Raw genomic sequence first — 19765 nt, 5'->3', positions numbered from 1 at the left:
GGAAGACAGTGTCAAAAGCCTTGCTAAAGTCATGATAAAATGGCTGCCAAGGAACTGCAGTATGAATATTGTGTTAATAGTTGTGTTAATAGTAAACACAACACATACGTTGTGTTTACACGTTTGTGTGTGTTTGTGTGTATGTACACACTTTTTGTAGAGGGAATCATTAACCACTCTTAGCTCATAGTCTAAGAGTCAGTCAGCCGGTAGTGATATGAATTTGTGTTTGAGAGTACAGTGTCTTGAACCTCTACTCAAGTGTTTTCTACTTTATGATTTCCATTTTACCTTTGGTCAGGATTTTTTAAGGCAACTCTCTTTGTCCTTACATCCACCTCCAGCTCATGAGTCAAAAAGGACCCCTCGATTTGACCAGTTGAGCTACTTCTATCCATAAGTCTCTGAAGATTTTCCCCCTTCTAACTTCAAAAGAAATTCTAATCTGTTTAACCTCTGCTTTCCCCAGTAAATATCAAACATATGGTCCACAGGAGATACGGACCACCAACAAATCAGGAAGCTCGTGGTCTTAGCTGAGAGCATGGATCTGAGCAAGCCACTCCAGTAGAACAGCACTGGCTCGCTGCCCAGCCTGCGTAGGCTTGACAACATAAGCAGTATGGATCCCCCCTATCATCTGCTCTGTGTATGTCTAGGTTTAAAAACTAAACAAGAATTCCAGTGTCAGTAATCATGTACTTGCTACTGACACTGCGCTCTGTCCTGTGCCTGTTGTCCTATCTCCTGTTGTTTGGAGAAGTTGATTGGAGAAAGGTTTTCCCCAGCAATTAGGAGGTGGGAAGGACATGAAAGAAGTTGGGTGTGCTCTTCCTCATGTCTCCTTCTTCCAGATGGCAATATTATTGTTCTGATGAAGTTAAGGATATGCTCTTAGGACTGCAAGGTGCAGAACTAGGACAGGCATAAAAGAAGTAGGGTTTTGGTCATTGTTTATGGGGTTGGGGAGCTCACTGTCTCAAAGCTTTGAGCCACTCAAGAAGGATGGGGCTTGAGGGATCTGCTCTGCTGCAAAATTGGAGTCAATGCTCAGTCACTAAGTGGATGTTACTCAACTCTGGTACAGCTACACTCAAGACTATGGTTCATAGTGTGCAAATGGATACCACCAACCTGTTACATACCTGTGCCATTCAGGTAGACACTGAATTGTAACTAGCTGGACAGAAAAGACTTTTTGAAGTCAGCATCCAGATGCTGACTTTGGCTCAAAACAATTATACGCGAGAGCTGGTAGCAGGGCAGCCAGGACTGATGCTAGGAGACAGGCCTCACCTCGCTTCATACCAAACAAGTTTCCCAAATCCCATGCCTGTGGTTTCGTCTAGTTTTCCCTCCTTGGACAACATAGGGTATGCAATGACATCCAGCCAGATAACTATAGAAAACAAGATTTGTTTTTGTTTTTTTTTCTTCAAAGTGGCATGTTAGCTAGCATTAAAGACCAGTATTGGCTAGTGTGCCAGAGATGCACTTGCCTAGGAGTCAAGCAACACAACAGTGATGAAATAAAGCCAGTCAAAATTACCATACGCCAACAGTGCAGAGGTTGATACTGGCATCTGACAGAGCCAGTGCAGCTGGCCGAGCTGATGGCTGCCTGATGTTGGTGGCTGGTCTTCCACTAAAAATGCACCAAGGACCTTGCATGTGGCTAACTTCCCTCCATTTCCTTGCCACTCCTGCAGCTGTCATGGTAATTATTGGTTCAATTTGCCAAGAGCTGCAGTTACTTGCCTAAGGGCATCCCTTGAGTTGTATCACGGCCCTGCGCTCTGGCTCCTGGACCCCTGAATTTTCTGTGCAATCAGAAAGACAGCAATCCTTCCCGTACCCCTTCCATGACACAGCACTCAGTGACAGTCCCGCAATACCTGAGTGGCTTAATGAGCCCTCTGAAGCCCTGGGGAGAATGGTTGAACTTCCTTGGGGATTTTCCCATCTTGTTTTCTGGCAGACAATAAAAAACAATCTCTTGTAATGATATTAGCTGTAAATATGGAAATAGCACCCTTTTTTTGGCTGGGAGGGGAGGCAATTTCATTGCACAGCCTTCCCACCCATGCGAGGATGTATCTGCGTTAAGCATTCACTGTCTTGAGCTGGCTGACCAGTTATGTTCCCTGTTTCCCTTCGAGGATGACACCAGCACCACTAGGTTTCAGTGTCAAAGCTGTTATTTTGCGAACAGCTGAAGATGCTTCCCGCATTCAGGGACAGGTGCTGATCTTTTTGTACTGGGGACTGTGGATGGTGTCCTTGCTTCTGCTGTGATCTGATGTGAGTGTGGTGTCCCTGTTGGACGTAGCGCAGTAACAGTCGGGAAATCCCGGGAAGCCACGGGTGTTTATGTCACACCACAGATACTGGAAGTTATTGCCCGGACGTGGCTGACGGGAAGAAGCCAGAGCCCTCCTTGCCCTCGCTGCCTCAGGAACGTCGCTCCCCACGGCCCAGCCTGCGTTGCCATGGAGACACGGCCTGCCTTGGTGGCCCTGGAATTCTGATCATTTCAGTGGAACTAATTTGACACAACCGGGAGAGACGGGGCGCTTGCACACATCCGCACAAGTACATGTGCTCCTGCCACCATCTTCTTCGTGCCATGATTTCTGCGAGCAAGCAGGCAGGTTTCCTTGTAAAACACAGCGGCCTGTCAGACAGCAGGAATGGTTACAAACATGGCTTTCTCCAGCTCACATTAACAAGGCGTCCTCCTGCTGCTTGGAACAATGCATTGTTACCACAACACGACATCAAGTTGAATAAGAAAGCCAAGTTACATCCACCCATGCTTTAAAACTTTCGCCTTCCTTTCACCAACAGACTTTTCTTATCAGGCTCCGATTATTTGCCTCTGAGTTCTGGAAGAAAATGTTTATCTGTCTTGTATTTATTTGCTGCCCACCAGAAGGTAGATCTGGGAAACAAACATCAGGGGGTCCAAGCAAATGACATTGGCCTGCACTAAACTTTTCTTAGAGAGGTGAGTGCTGGTGGTATTTGCTTTGTACAGCTCTGCTGTCACTCTGCTTCAACATGGGCTGATATATCTGGACTGCATGCTTTAATTTCAGTTTTTAGTGGACAGAGAGACAAAACACAAAGCCAGAGGCAGCATCACCCAGGCTCGGTGGACAGATCGGCCACCTCTGTGCATCTCAGCTCATAGCTGAGGGATGCTTGGAGGCAGGAGGACAGGCAGGGGTGCTTGCTCTAATAGTGCTCTTGCAGGACTCTCCAACATACTTGAAAGTGAGACAGTGGATAGGTGTTGTAGAGAAGTTCAGTCTGACGATCTGTCAAGTTCAAAAGTTTCTCCAGCTTTCAATTTTGTCTAGAGTTTTCCTCTTAAGACTCCCCCCTTCTTCAAACAGAGCCTCAACTCTGGCTGGGTCCCAGAGATAGATACCAAATGGTGCTTTTTTCCCTTTCTTTTGCTCTTTCTTCCTTCTCATGAAGCTGGCAGACTCTCCAAACACACATCCAACCAACGCACAGTGCATTCGAAAACAGGCCATCTGGCTGAGCACTCCTTGAGAATGAGAAGACAAGAAAAACAACCCTCTTGGAGCTGGCAGCCGAAAGGCAGGCAGCCCGTACGTGGACTTGATCTTGTGGTGCAATCCAAGAGCCATCCAATCCAAGGGCATTGCAAAAAAGCTCTTTCCTAATGAGCAGAATACGGCTGTCTCCAGAAGCAGCTCCAAGTCAACAATTTGAGTGGGATGCTGTAACTCTCCTTGCTGCACATGTGCTCGTTAATTAAAGCCACTTTGGAAGATGCCCCTGACACCCCCACTGGGGCTGCCAGCCTAGCCTCCCCGAAGTCCTGCCTGCTGCTTTGCAGCCCCCTGCTGGGCAGGGAGCTACAGAGCCCCAAGGCAGCCCCAATAGGGCCCCAGCATCCAGCTCTCAGCCATAAAATGGACCCATTGCTTTGCCGAAGAACAGCCGCACAGGAAGAACAGCAGTGGAAGGAAGTTGCAGTGTGTTTGCTTTGATGTCATTTCTTCCCCCCTTAGCTTGGTAACAGCCAGAGTGCTCCACTCTGGGCAGGTTGGTGTGTGACAGGAATGGGAGTGAGCTGGGCAGTCCAACCCTAAGAATTATTTTTTGATTCCTAGATATTTTGCTGGTGTTTATGGATTAGTTTCAGAAATCAGGAAGGCTCTGGCTGAGGTGACTGTAGAATTGTTGGTAGCCAAATCCCTTTGTCTTCATGTTTGTGATGGAGCAGACAGGGAGCAACAACAGCTCAGCCTTTAGGAGATCCAACACCTGTGGCTTGGCCACATCTATGCAGATTTCTAAAGGCTAGTTACAGCTCTGAATAGCCACTTCCTAGGTTGCTGTTATGGCTGCTTTTATGAAGTTGTGTTTCCAGGGTCAGGAACTAAAACTCTTGAACTTTTGACTTGATTAACTCAAGAGTAGGGTTCTGTAGACTGAAAAAAAAATGCTTTGCTGCCTTCAACTGTTACTACAAAGGTTACTCAGCACCAAGGCAGGTCTGCAGAAGTCCTCTGTTTCTTGTCATTAAAGCATCAGAGACATTCAGTGTCTTTTCCTTTTATCAACATACAATTTAATTGACCCCTATTGACAAATGTGAGGCCCAAAAATGAGATTTTGTATCATTATTTTTTAAATCTACTTCTTTACAAGCTTTAATTCAAGGTAGGTATTCCTAGACTGAAAAGAAATTTAAAGGTAGGGGTTTTGGTTGAGTTAGTTAGTTAAATATGCCTCTTCCTTTTCTGTGGCTAAAGTGACATGGGATAGAGACCAGCTGTAAACTGGAACAAAATCCAACAGTGCAATTTTTAAATCAGAATGGAGTGAATGTTAAGGAGTAACTGAAAAGCTCCAGTGCTAAGGAGGGGAAAGGCACAAAGTATTCGAAGGGACTTCTAGGTTATTGAATTTACTCCTCTGCTGTAGATTAGAACTAATCAAGATCTGTCTTAAAATAGTTACTTTTTTTATTCCTATTGGCCTTATTAGGAGGCTATTCTGAACCTCACTCTGGTGATGTTTTGGAAACTCCTAGTTTGCAGCCTAAGTTTATTTGTGACAAGCTTATGCCCATTTTAAAATCTTGAGTTTTAAACTCTAACCTGCTATCAGCCACATTTGACAAAAAAATAGGGCATAATTCCTTCCCTACAAATATATGTGTCATGTTACACTAACAATGTCCCTGTATTTATTTATGTTATTCTTATTTTTACTTTACAGGAAAGCAGAATAATATGCAAAGACAAGATGAAACAGATATTTCAGGTCTACATTACAATTCAGACAGGATCATATGAAGACATCGGAACAAAATGCTTGCAAGTGTTTCTGGGCTGTCAGTTACTCAAGGGATAGTTACAGGTAATACACATTTTAGTACACATTTTTAGTACATGTTTTCCTTATAGCCTTTGATGAGATCTTATGAAATGTAGATTCCTTTTAAGAATGTGTTCAGAGCTTGAAGGCAAGTCAGCTGGAGCTTGGCACCTTATGAGAGTAGATTCCAAACTTGCTTGAGCTATTTGTGTGAATGTGACTGTTGACAAATACAGAACATCAAGATTTATCTCAAAGTCGTGCTGTGAGAGCGTCATTTGTGCTTTATAATTCAATAAAAGATTTACGTTTCTCAATTAGGTTTTCTTCAGGTCAGTTCCAAGATTAGATGCAGTGAATGACCAAACTAACCCAAGTGAAAAGGATGCCAGTTGGAACCCTTTTCTAGTGAAAATATGGATTTTGAGAGAACAAATATTTTCATAGAAAGTGTCTTCTTTCCTCAAAATGTGTCCCCTGTTCCCCAAAGCCTTAAGAGCAAACGAAATTTGGTTGTGGGCAGTTTAGGGATTATACCCCTCCCTCCCCCCCAGCATTTTTCCAATGGAAAATATTCAGGGTTTGGGTTTTCAGCCCTTTGCTGAAATGTCGACATTTTCCAAAGGGTGAAGGAGAGGAAAAGAAAAGAAAAACATGTTGTGACCAGCTCCAGTCAGAGCCAAATGGCTCAATACTGGATTTGGTCAGGGAAGTATGCTGGAGGGAAGAAAATGGGAGTGTCTTGGTTCTAAGCACAGCCTGGCTGGGCTGAGGACTGTGCATCACAATCCATTTGTATGAATCATTCCAGTCGACGTTTCGCCAGGGGAGAGCGTGTGGTGGCTTTTAAGCACTTCAGGTCAATATGTTACTTGCAAACACAGTTTTGTTGCTGCTGTGGCCACGTTGGCTCTTTGTGTGTATGTGGGATGCACCCAGGCCCACTCTGTTCAATTCAAATCTTCTGGTATTTCCATGACATCTCCAGCACAAATAGGCAACAATTACACCTGACACCAGGTCTGAGAATTCAGCTCTCCTCGTTTATAAAAGAGGAGGGAAGAGAGCACGTGCCTATAAACATCTGTGCTTGCCTGCGTCCACCGCCATGCTGATGCTGTCATGTGCTCTGGTACGCCTGGAATTCAGCCTTCCAAAGGCACAGCCAGCTATGGAAGGGCTGGCCCTACATAGCGAGGAACCTGGTGGAGAGCAGCCGTAAAGGCTAGTACCCTACACATGCACATGTACTTGCTTCTAGTGGAAAAGGAGTGACTTTGTTCATCCTATGCACTGCAGATCCCCAGCTGCCACCTCAGCCTCAGAGGAACTTTCCCAGCACTTGGGTACCTTCAAATCTGATGAATACTACGGCCATCTTTGCTTTTGCCTCTCCTGAGTTTTATCCCACAGGTGGGGAATCTGGTAGTCAGATGTATATCCAGAACAGGTCTTTGTCCCCCTCTAGTGACTTGACTGCAAAAGAAGTTTGCTGAGACCTACTCCCTCCAAACAACATGGTCATTATTTTAGGTCAGAGTGTTGTATGGTTTCCTGTAAGCCAACTGGACATCAAGGCACCACTGGCAGGCCATATATTTATATACACTCAGGTGTTATCCATTATCACTGTAAACAGTAATTAGGAGCTTGACTTTCTGCTGTAGTTCTAAGGGGGTTCTGCCTCCCTCCTCTTGGCCACATATTTCAGGCACGTGTTCCTGCTTTGCTCCCATGATGGAAGGCAAGCACAGACCGAGGTGACAGCCTGGTTTTAGTTCTGTAGGGGACCTAGTCAGGTCCAAGGATACCAATGCAAGAGCACATGTACCCGGCCTCTTGTAACCAAACACTTGCTGAGTCACAGCGTAGTCACCCATACACTTAGCAAGTCGCGTCAGCCATCTGTCACCAACACATCCTCCTCACTGCTCTGTGACTCCATGGCGAAAACAACAGGAGGCAGCTTACGTTCAGCCAGGCTCTCGTGCATCTTGGCTCTGAGTAACCCCTGGCTTGCTTTTGAACCAGCAGCACGGCCTTTGGCTCCTGTTAGTTTGGCCCTCTGTCAGCAAAGAAAGTGACATTCGGGTTCAAATGCTGAATGCTTTGGCTGACTAATGGCTGACTCCAAATAAAGCATGACTCAAGCAGGACATGGATATAATTGTGCAAATTGTCCCTGCTATTAGCCAAAGTCACAGGTTTCTCATCTACACTGACTTCCATGCTAGTGTTCTCCAATGGCTTCTCCAGCATCAGGGTGCTTAAAAATAGCACTCAAATACAGATTGCCCTACTTTCTACAGCCTTGTCTCATCTCTCTCTCCTTAGTGTCAGCAAAAGGGTTCAAGAGCAGGGATCCTGTTGTGTCTCCTGCCCTACTTACCCTCTCATGTTTTCTTTGGGTTCAGCTATGTCCCAGGAGAGCAGGGCACTTTTGAGGACCCAGCAATGACAGTCGCTGTGTTCCTGCATGACTCACCACATGAAGAGCTGCCCGGGTAGGTGAGGCACGTGGGGGTGCGTAGGCAGCTCGGAGGACTTGTGCTGCATTCCTTCACACGGGATTTCACAAACTTAGACCCTCAACTGCTTACCACAGCCTTTGTGGCCTGGGCTCCCGGGTCTTCTTCCTCATGTGTTTGAAAGTCTGTTTTTCCCATTAGCTCCCCTCAGGGACAGATCACTCCCACCAGCAATCTGACCATCATACTTTATTCTTAGGCGATGAAAAAGTATGGAGGAGATGTAGTCTTTTTTGTTCTGAGGAAAAAAAAAAAAAAAAAAAAGTGAGCTCAATGCCAGGCACAGATCCCAGGCAGTATAGTTCCAATCACACTCAGAGCACATAATTCCCATTTGTGCTTGTATACACGCAGGGCAGGGGTGGGGGCTAGCAGGGGGGTGAGTATAAGAATGTAATTGTCATAATTTAATCCAAAACTACTTCTTGGAAGAAAAAAAAATAGGCCAACACAAAACAGCATGTTCAGTTATAAACACCACATGAAAGAGCCGTATTATGCTCTACTTGGTAACTGACATCTAACTTTAATGTCCTCAGCTGCCCACTACTGGGCAAAGGTCTTTCCAGCACTCCCCCTCCGATGCAAACAAAAGCCCCCAGCCACACGACAGCACAGATACCGTTTTCTGAGGCCACAGTGAAATTCCACATAGAAAGTTCATTACGGGCAGCGGATGCAGCCTGGTAGCTGCAGGGGCACAGAGCAGATCTAGCCATGTGGGATTCGCCGTGCTCCCAGCTGCACTGCACTGGGGAGAGCGCACGCAAACCCCTCACAAAGCAATAAAAAGTTGGCATGTGCCATCTCAGCTGCAGTTGTGGCTTTTTTTTTTTCCTTTCCTCTCCCAAAACTTCCCCTCACAGACCAGCTTATTCACAGAAGGAGGGTCCTTGGCGGCTCCCTGGCTGCTTCTTTCTGATTGACCACAGTACTCAACTGAAAGCAACAGCAGCCAAACAGTTCTGGTATTAGGGCACTTTGTACCCTTCCCTTCTCCTTCCCGTCTTTTAGCTGGAATGAGTCATTTTGTGTAAAGGAAACACACTCATCCAGGCTCAGACCCTCAGAGGGACTTGCATTTAGCTATGGATGATGGTGTTAGACCCAAAAAGCCCCCAGGAATGCCAGTGACCATATAACTGACTCAGTATTCCTTCTCTCCCCTGTGGGATTCACCTGGCTGAATCTCCCTTCCTGGCAGTGGCACCAGGAAACGATGAGGAAATGTCCTCAGGAAAAAAGCCCTCAGAGTGGTGGCTTTTAGAGCCCTGTCCCAGCAAGAGGTTCTGCGAATCATCTGCTGGAGCCGTTGCAAGAAGATATCACAGAATAACTGCCTTCTGCTCAGAGAATATGTTTTTTAGCTTCACACTAACCTTTATTTTTCATGGGGCTGGGTGACATTATTAGCACCAGTGCTTGCTGCTGAAGTGAAGCATCTTTATTGTAGCGTGGGTGGGAGATGGGTTACAGTCAATATGGAGCAGATCTAGAGAATGGCTTCTGTTATTTACTTTTTTGCCATTCTTGTAGGACATGTGACACTGTTTAAGAAGCTCTGCTCAGTAGAATCCAATTAAAATCTGAATTGTCACCCAGGCACCCTTGGGAGATTTTGCTTGCTTCAGCTGTGCTGAGCATGCTGCTATTTCACCAGTCCAGCACAAGCCTGCTCCAAAGGGACAGCCAAACACAGGGCACTGGGCTGAGGGAAAAACACTGCAGTGAAAACATTCGCTTTGCCCAGATGTCCAAATCCAACCATGAAAGTGTGGAGATGCACCCTGTTCGGTGCCCAGGGGGAGGGGGACATCAGAGCGGCCACACGAATGGGGCACAGAGCCGCTCTGCAGGCTGGTGGGTGCCAGCACCCGGGGTTGTTAAGCCAATGTTATCAACGGCACCTCTGCCAGCGTAAGGACGATTCAAGGCAAAAGGACTTCCCTTCTCATGGGGGTCCACCCCGGCCAGCAGCCGTTAAATGGTTTAATTTAACGGCTACCTACCAACCAGCCAGCCCGCCCGAAAGGTGGAATTGAACCACTCTGTCGCTAGACAGCTACAGGTTTGAAGCCTGCACCCCAGACCACTGAGGGTCATCCGGGCAACTGCCACCGCCCGTTGCTGCGGTATATAAAGCCCCGGGAAGCCGAACCCTCCAGCCTATGGTGACCCCTGTTGGCAGTACCGCCCGTTCGCCCTCCACCCTCTGCGCGACGAGACACCCCGCGCGCGGTGCGGCCGGGGCCGCCTCGCCTCAGGCGCGCCGGGAGGGCGCCCGCCGCCGCCCGCCGCCGCCTGCCCAGAAGCGCCCGGGCGCCGTATGCAAATCCAAGGACAACGATTGGGCGCCGCCCGCGCGCGGCGGGGGGTGCGGCTGGCCCGCGGCGGCGGGTGACTCACGCCCTTCCCGGCAAGAGCGGGCGGCGCCTCCGCGGCTCTGCGCGTGCACGCGCCGGCCGTCCCCCCGGCCCCGCGCCGGGCCCTTGCGCCATCGCTGTGTGCAGCGGGGCTGGGGGCGCCGGCGGGACCGGGCCCTGCGCGCGGGGCCGAGCCCCCGCGGCGGCGCGCGTGGAGGTGTCCCGGGCGGGGCGGCTGGACGGTGCCCGCGGCGCGAGGCCGCGCAGCCCCGCGCACCGTGAGCGGCGCGCGTGCCCGCGGCCCGGCTGGGTCTGCGTGCGCGCGCGCGCGCGGCCGCGCTTCGGCAGAGCCCGGGCTGGCGCCGGGCGCGGCGCGGGGCTGCTCCTCACGCACCGCCCCGTAGCGCCCTGGCTCAGACCCGCTTCCACAGACGGGGTTTGTCAAAGCGCAGGTCTACGTTTTCTCTTTGTAGGGCGCCAGTGGGGCTGCCCAGTACCTCCCAACCATATAAATGTGACACACAGTGTTTATCAGAGGGGAGCAGAGCAATGGCTCGTTTTGAGAAGCATCTTTCCTTTCCTTTTTTTTTTTTTTTTTTTTTTTTTTTTACAGAAGCTGATGCCAGATACTCTGGAGGAAGACATGCGTCTCCCATGAGATACCTCGCAGAACAATAATATCCTCTGGGAGGAAATTCCTGCCTGACCCCCAGCTGAGTATCAACTTATGCCCTGAAGTACAAGGATTGAAAACACTTGTAACTTTATCCTAGCGAGTGCAACTGTGGAGGCTATTTTCATAAATGTCTGAACCCTCAAAAAATTACTAAGTTATTTGCCTCGAGAGATTTTTCTGAAGTGGAGCCATTTCTGCAAATGCATGTGGTTTCCAGTGATTTTTAATTAGCTGATTCTTCTTGGTGTAAGCAACAAATAAAACCATAGGCCTGTTTGCCCTCTTGCTTCCCTCAGGGAAGTTCAGACTCGACACTGGTAGTTGGTGGAGTAACACCAGGGCAAAGCCAGTGCAGAACGGGGCCGGTGTTGGAGCAGGTCTGCGGATGTCGGCGAAACAAAGCAAACAGTATACAGGGGGGAGGGCTGTTCCCACTCCCGTCCGAGCAGCTCTGCTGCGCACACAGCACTGCTTTCAGTGCGTCACTTTAAGTCACGAGTTGCCCTCCTGGAACTTCACCAGCATTGGTATCATCTGGCCCCTACTGGCTTCCAGACACAAGCATGAGGGGATCTGAGGATTCGCTATTTGTAGCAAACAGTTTTTTAATGACTTAAACGTGATTTTGGAAGCACTTCAACCCAGGAGTACGGTTTTATCAAAAAGAGCTAGTTGGAGCAGTGCTGCTGTTCATTGCTACTATCAGACAGAAATCTTCTCTGTTTTTTTTTTTTTTTTTTAAGGAGGGCCTGTCCCCCCTTGTACATTCCCGTCTCTATCTGACCCTTACACCCCTAGCAGGTGGCATAATATGGCAAGTTTCTTCTGACATAAAAATGCACGGGGTGAGGTAACCGGGGGTGTGTGTGGGAGGAAGTGCAGGGAAATTAGTCACAGGGAGGAAGAGGCTAGCACGGGGTTTGAGGAAATCAGATGGCCACAGCAGTCCCTCAGGCTTCCAATGAGCCCATCCTGATGCCTTCTGGGAGAGGCACGTCAGCTCAAAGATATGTTCCTTCCAGCCCCGCGACATGTGACCCTGCTGGCAGATTCAAGCTGACTAGGAATGGCTGCCAGGAGCCCGAGGAGAAATTGCTAGCTCCTGTATCTCTCTGAAGCCCCAGCTTCAGAAAGTCTTTCACTTTCTCTTTGCTTTTCTCTCTAGCATCTACCTTTTCGGGTTTGTTCCCACTGCAGGGATCACTTTGTGGGAGGGCAGGCTTCTTAGTGTGAAGATACCACATTCATCTCTTTCAGGGTCCCTCAGTTTTTTAAGCAGATGTATCTGTCCTCGTCTGCTGATCAATCTCTCCATGCTTTCTAGGAAAATAAAAAACATATTTGAACTTATTCAAGTCCAAATAATAATAATAAAAAAGAGTCAGCTAAAATATGCTAGAAAAACTGACCAAACAACTCCTTGGAAAGGCCAGGTCCCCACACTGGTTAATTTGCAGGAAAGGGACATGCTGAGGGAAAGAAGGCAGCATCCAAAGATCAAGCAGTAGAGGAATATGCCACAAGAGGGACAGGAAAAATCTAGGAAATGATGCAGGATCACCAAGTTGATGGGGAAGTGGTAGCAAAGAAGTGTTGAGAATTTCTCTCTGGACCGGATGCTGGTGTGAGTTGGGAGCTGCCCAGCGGATGGCAGCTGTGCTGGCCGCTGCCCTCCCCAGCAGCGCTCGCAGCGACGTTTCCAGGGCTCCCTGTGCCTGTTGCTGAAGGCCCGTGTTCCCCCAGCCCATGGCGACGCTGGCAGGTTGCTGCCCCTGCGCGAAGCTGCTGGGTCACCTGGTGGAGGTGCTGGTGTCCCCCACGCAAGGGGCCGGCCGCAGCCCCGGGCAGCGGTGAGTGCAGGAGCTGCCTCTGCGTGTGCCTGTATGGCAGCCCCGCTCCATGTGTTTGTGGTTCATCCCCATACGGTTCCTCTCGGCCCCAGCCGTCTGCAGCAATGCTGAGCGTGCGCTGGGACGGGGAAACCAGGCTGATGCAGGGCTGCTAAAGCCCCAGACTCTTAGCAGGGGTTTGTGATTTACCACCAGATTTAAAAGACTACTAAAAATGCCAATAGATACCTACTGGGACTTTCAAAAACACTCAGGTTAACAGAACTGTTGTTAGCAAAGGCTCCTCAGCACCTAATTTTCCTTGAGACATTTTTTTGAAATCGTTTAAAAAGCTTCATGTTTAGACCAAGTGTCTTTGAAAATCTGACTCTTTGCCATTAAAAATAAAGAGTGAAGTCAGTTTATCAGTTTAATAATGGAAAAAAAATCCCTATCTCTTTGGTAATGCTCTTAATTAAAGCATTTCTCAGTGTCTTTGGACCTGATTTGCTACCTTATGCAGACATCTCCACTACGCCAAATGGATGCAAAGCACTGCCAATTTAGGTTTGATTCAGTGCCCATTCAAGTTAATGGAAATCCTCCCACGGAAATCAATGGAATTTGGTTCAGGCCCCAAAGTCAATGGGGGATTCTGGTTTGGCACTGTTTTATGCCTGGGCTGCACCAATATAAGCAAATATTCAAGGTACAAAGACTTGAAGAATGGAGGAGGGGGGTTGTAAGTGGCTTCTGGGGTGACCCATAGCCTAGGCTATTTAAACAATTTTTCATGCCTGAAACTGTCCACCAAGGAAGGCTTAAAACAGGTCAGACTTTTTAAAGCACTCTTACCTCTTTTGCTCTCAAAAGCAAAAATACGCTCTTGATATTTATTCCCACAGCCGGACAGAACATGCAAGTACCCTCAGAGCTTTGTTCTTGCTTCTTCTTTTAACTACCCAGACCTGATCCGTGTCAGGAAAGATAAGCCTAGGTCCCTGCTGAATTAATAAATATTTTTTTGGTGTAAGGTGGGGGATGAGAAGGGCTGTTATTCTTAGCAGCAGCAATGAAATTTCAGCAGCTGATGACGTCAGTGCTCAAATGTCAGCGCGAAACAGGCTGGAACAAATTAGGAGGGTGGTTTCGTCACGGCGAGAGCCACGCTGCCCTCCGCGGGGACGGTGGTTGGACCCCGCAGATGCACGTCGGGAGACGGGGCAGAGGCTCCCGTGAGCTTCGCAGAAGCCGCCGAGAAAGCAACGGCGATAATCTCCATCCCAGAGAGGTCAAAGAAGCTGCTGTTTGAACACCCCCGCCCACTCCGTGAGTTAGCAGCAAGGGAAGGGCCAGTGTCTACAAACCAGATTTCCAGGAACTAGTACAGAAAAATAAATAAATAAATAAATAAGTCAAATTGCCATCTTCCAATCACTTAACAAGCTGGGCTAAATCCATCTCTGATGTCACTCCAGTGACTCAAATCAAGGAGAAATTTGGCTTGGGATACTTTTTGTCATGATGTGTTTCTTAAGTGAGGGCGATGTACCTGGAGTAGAGGTGATCCTGAAACATTTTATTACTTAATTTACTGAGGTATTGCATTTGAAGAATATCTTTAGGCTATCTAAAAATGCTGCAGTCAAGGTGCCTAAAGTCCTAAATAGGGAAAAAATCCAGAACAAATGAACTCATGCTTGTTCTCAGAGGTCCCTTTCCTTGGCTGGCCTTAGGTGCTGGCATTGTAGCCACCCTGCCCCAGTGTGGGGCATGGACACTGGCTGTGAGGTGGTGCCTTGGGAGTCCCCTCATGCCCTGCATCTCGCTGCTTCTGCAGAGAAATTGCTGAGTCTCCAGGAGCTGTCGGGTTGTGGGACATGCTCTGAACTGAGAGGCTTGTGAACATTCTGCCCTCCTGCACTGTCTTTCTGTAGAAATATGGGGGAAAAAACCAAACCCTTAAATTCACTGGATTGCTCTTTCTAGAGAAGTAGCACTGGTAGCAAAACTACTCTGTGTTGTTTCATTTCTTTATACAACTGCTGTTGTAGTGTCTGTGGAGTTGATGTAGTTACAGGAGACGGAGGAAAATGCACTCAGACATGTGCTTATCTATCAATCATGCCAGCTGTTTCTGCATGCAGCAACTGGCTGACCACAGTAAGGAAAGGAGGATGTAATCAGTTAGCAAAAGCACTCCTTTCTTAGCAAGGACGATAAGGATTATTGGCAAACTCACAGAGAGTTACGGGAAGAGAGGAATTGGTGTGCTGAGGTCACTTCCTACTGCCCGGGAGTCCCTGTGCTCTGAGCATTGTGTTTGCTTTCCTATGATGGATCTAGGGGGTTGTCTGCGTTGGTTCAGATTTGTACGAGCATTGACCTTGTCTTGGCAAACACAGAACTCTCTCAGAGACTGCTGCAGTCTTCTATGGCGTTTTGTGGGGAGGATCCAGGCTGCCTGTGAGCAGTGAGAGTGATTCTTTGCCACATCTCTACACCAGCCAAACACCTTGCTGCAGAAATCTTTGCAAAGAAAAGCATGACTTAATGGAGGGACGGGGTCTGTGCCAACAGAAACACTCTTTTGCCAGTATAAACTGTGCTGCCACTGGAGGGGTTGGCTGGCGAGTATCAGCGGTGCCTCTCTTTTGTCAGCGTGGGCCATGGCCTCACTGATGAGGTGCTGAACCAGCGAGCAGGGTTGGAGGTTCTCAGACGTGAAATCACTCAAGGCTTTGCACCTCCACGTGAGCTGAGCCCTGATCCCTCATCCCAGGAGGAAGCGGCACCCACTTCAGCAGCACCTCTATCAACAGAATTGGCAGGACTGGCTGCGAGATCTCAAATATGTAGTCGGTTGCTGGCGCAGTTCGTTGTTGGGAAAGTTGTGTGTTGCGTTGTACATGGTTGACATAGGTCTCACCATGTGACGATGCCTAAGGAGTATCTGATGTTTTGTCAGGGGTCTTGTCATGTAGTTTCGAGAGTGCCCCCACTCTAGCCCTGCATGCAACTAATTGCAGGTAGGAAAATGCTGCTAGAACAAAACCTTCTTACCAGGAGGGCTGAAGAGGCTTGAGGAGGATGTGTGAGATTGGGTGCCACAAAGAGTGTGTTGTTCTGCAGTCAGCATCTCAGGTCTAGGTATGTGGTCAGTAAAAGCGGGGAAGCAAAGCAGACATAATGCTGCCCGCACCCCATCTTGCTTAGCGCAGCTTTACTAGAGCTTTGGCAATAGGGGAATAAAATGTCCACATAAGGAAAAAAGATTTTTACTTTTGGCTATTTTTTTCTTGCTGTGAAGTTGGCGTGTAATATGAATCATGGACAGAGAGTCAGCAGAGACAGAATGATTTTTTTTTTCTGGATGCAATTGTAAATATCTGCCTATATTTCTAAGACTTACTGCCATAGGAGACCCAACATGATCTGTGATTTCTGCAGTCTCATCTGAGAGAGCAAGTGATTCCATAAGAGACATGCAGCTCATGACTCACAGCATTGGGACACTTCAGCATTCAGAAGCACTAGTAGTGACAGAAATCAAGATGATGAGCAAGCAGCTGTTACTCATTCTCAGCTGGACACTGTAAGCATGTTTGTACCAGTCAGTATGGCTCTGGCTCTTCTCCGTCTCCTCTTGCAGACCTGCAGTCATCTGGATAGCATGGTGACATAGCTCACTTAGCATTTGCCTCTGGGCAAGAGATGATCAAGTCTAGTCTCTGCTTCCCAGACTGTCCTGCTTGACTCTGTTAGTCTCAGCACAGAGCTATCATGTTAATTTTCACTTCAGATTACTCTTTCTTTCATCTCTGGGGATCATCTTACTTTACAAACATGAATGCATCGATCTGTCACATGGGGTTAGAAAGTACCTGTGCCTTATTTTATAGCTGGGAGAACTGAGGTATAAAGCATATAGGTAACTTGCATTTTGTGACAAAGGAGATTTGCAGCAGGGCCAGGAAGAGAACCAGAAGTCGCCAGTACCTTAGTTAATCTTTAACCACTGAACTACGTGCCTCATTCCATCCATCTCTTCCTCATGAGGTGGCAGCTTTGATAAAAACCAAGAGCCCAGGAAATCACCCTTTATATTCGATCTTGGCCTCTTCACAACTGAGAAACCTTTTTTTTTTTTTTTTGAAATTGAATTCTTTTCATGACCGTCATCTTTGGTGCGGGAAATGATTCCAAAGGACAAAGACTCAGTTATGTGTGCGCACGTGTGTGTGTGGTCGGGAGGGAGGAAGAATAAAAAATCCATTTCCAGATGGCTGAAAGGATGCATAGCACTTTGCTATTGGCAAAAACAACATCTTTCATTTTCAGGATGTGTAAGTCACAGAATTGCAGCTGGAAAAAAAAAGGCAGAAGAGAAGCGGCAAGGTAAAAATAAGAATTACCAATGAAAAGTAACCCAGTTGATATTTGAAAATCCAAATGTTTCATTTTTATTTAAAGCAGGGGTAAAATTGTGCTTGCTGAAGATGATCTTTGTAGAGCAGGTTCAAATATGTATCATATCATTTTCTTGTTAGCTGCTTTGCTTTCCATTCCCAGCCCTAGCCTCACAGGAAATTCAGTCGCTGGCAAGCTTCAGCTCCAGACAGGAAACATTCTGAGGAATTTCTTCCATACAGGTACTATATTTGCTTGGAGGGATAACATGGTGGAGATATTTACCACAGCTGGATTTAACTAGCAGGATATTATACATGTTGATTGAGTTGCTGGGAGTGATCTCTGTCTGCAGCCACCAGCATGCCATGTTTAAACAGATCATACAGCTCTCCTTGCCCGTGGGAAGATAGGCATTAGATCTGGGCCTGCTTCGCCTTCCTCTGGCAGCTGCACGTCCCAGCATCAGGTTAATGCAGCATGTCTTTATCGCTCGACAAATTTGGTCTTACGCTGTTTGCATGCACCTAAGCAGGTGCTTTGATGGGAGCACTCCCTGGGAAGGCTCCTGCCTTCACAGATGAAGCAGGCCCCGCTCTTGCCTGTGCTCTCGAAGGGGATGGAGTATTGAGAGGAGTGAGCTCTAGCACCACACTGTCTTTCAGGTGAACTGGAGGTACTGAGTGTGTCCTGGTGACACGCTACTTTCTCAAAGCCTTTGGATATTTGTCTGCCACTCTGGACATCTTGCCACCTCTCTCTGCAAGTTCAGGGCAAGCCTGTTCTGTTCATTATTTCTGAAGAGATTACAGCAGTCTTAGGCAGCTAAAAAACAAGTGCCTGCTCTCACTTGGCCTCTCTTGGGGGTAATTTCAGAGTAATCAAAGAGCAGGCAGACTGGGTATTTCTCTTGAGTTGTTCCTTAATGTACCCAAGAGAAATATTCCCTCTGAAGAATATTTGGTAAGAAATATTCCTTTCATACAAAAAGATGTGAGTGCCTCCCCCTCAGTCTTTAATACAATTCTCAGGACACAGGATATATAGAAGAAGGACTCATGAGCCTGCATCACTGTCTCACAAGAGAAACGTGAGGGATTAAGCAGACGTCTGGGAACAAACCTGTGCTGGCAGGGAAATGGACTGTGTGACCTGTCTCAGAGATCTGTGATTCACTGCAATCGCAGAGAGTGCGCACGGAGATGTGTAGTAACACGCACCGGTACCTTGCCTGCTATTACAGCGCAGCCTCCAGCCAGAGACAACCCGGCCGCGTCTCCAGGTGTGCTCTGGGAATGCGGGAATGCCTTCAAAGCCATAAAGGTCTCAGTTGCACCCTGCCTTGCCATAGAAATGTAAGTGTGTGCCCAGCACTGAAGCATGGATATTTTTTGTTTGTTTGTTTCTGGGGCAGGAAGCCCAAGTGTAGATCCTCCCACTTAATGCTATGGGGAGGGGAAGGAAAGATTCACTGACTCCCCTGCAGTGTTGGTGAAAATACAGCTCTGGCCTTTAGTGCCCTTTGTTACATAAACACAAGTAGCGTAGACATATTAATCACCCTGCCATTGAGGGAGGAACAGAGCAGCAACCTCAAATGCCACCCACTCCCCATTCTCGCTCCCATTTGATGTTGCTATTTTAAGACACATTATTTCCTGCTGTGATTTTATTTTTTTAACCCAGCTTCTAATTCTGGCTCTGAGGTAAGCTGTGACATACGTACCCCTCCTCTCCCCTTCCCCGCCTTCCTCCTCCCCCTGCACCCACGTCCTCTTTACTGCTGCCGTTTAGAAATTCGCTCCGTGTCTCATGGGCAGCCGGGTCCCAGAGGTTAGGCAGTGACTGGCTGGAATAAAAGCAAAAGGCAAAAAATCTTCCTGCTTTTGGACTTAAGGGCAAATGGTATTGGGGCCACTGTTTGTAAGTCAGACCGCTTTAGAAGCACTGCTCCCTTGGCTCCCCACCTCCAAAAACCTTGGAGCCTCCGAGAGGAAAGTCTTGCCGGGAAGAGAGGGGCTGCTGCTCGGCAGTCAGCGATGGCTCCCGGCCGTGGCCAGCGTGCCTGTCTGAGGAGAGACCGTGTTACAGACACAGGAACACGTGCTTGGCAGCGCGAAAGAGAAGGCTGAGCTCAGCTGCTGTCTGAAGGGCTTCTCTCCTGAGCCGACTTCTGCAGCGATGTCGAGCAGGTTGCCAGTCCCCCAGTCAGGTTGACTCGTGTCACCACACAGGGCAGGCTTGCCTGGCTTGCCTGCCCCAGTTAGCAGTTTGTGTCTGTCCTGTTCCGCTGCGCGCATGTGTCTCCTGTGGCTAGGAGTTGCAACGAGGTCAGCCTGAGGAAGTCTGTAATTGTGTCAGTCTGGAGCAGAGGGAGAGCCTGCAATCCCAGGAAGGGCCCAGTGCACCAAGCAGAGGTGGCCCTTTTCCTTATGTGTGTGCACTGCTGCACAGTGATAAGAGCCAAGTTTGAGCCCAAAGAGCAAAAGTGAGGCCTGCTTCTGTACCGCAATTGAGGAGTATCACAGGGTTGTCCTCTTCGACACCCACTTTCCCCTGCCCTCCGTGCCAAGCAACCTGTCCTGAAAATCTCCTCTG

The 19765-nt window shown here is 48.1% G+C and overlaps 1 non-coding gene across 1 annotated transcript; it reads right to left on the bottom strand.

Annotated features, from left to right (window-relative positions):
• Window positions 1-9911: 9911 nt before the first annotated feature.
• Window positions 9912-9998, bottom strand: TRNASTOP-UCA (transfer RNA opal suppressor (anticodon UCA)). Its single transcript has one exon. It is a non-coding gene; the product is annotated as a tRNA-Sec (tRNA).
• Window positions 9999-19765: the final 9767 nt, after the last annotated feature.

Source organism: Tinamus guttatus, unplaced genomic scaffold (genome assembly GCF_059628265.1).
Source record: "Tinamus guttatus ecotype Peru unplaced genomic scaffold, ASM5962826v1 Tinamus_guttatus_pri_ptg000208l, whole genome shotgun sequence".
In the NCBI taxonomy this organism is placed as follows: domain Eukaryota; kingdom Metazoa; phylum Chordata; class Aves; order Tinamiformes; family Tinamidae; genus Tinamus; species Tinamus guttatus.
The sequence above is the reverse complement of the archived record's forward strand: the minus strand, read 5'-3'. Positions and strand labels throughout refer to the sequence as shown.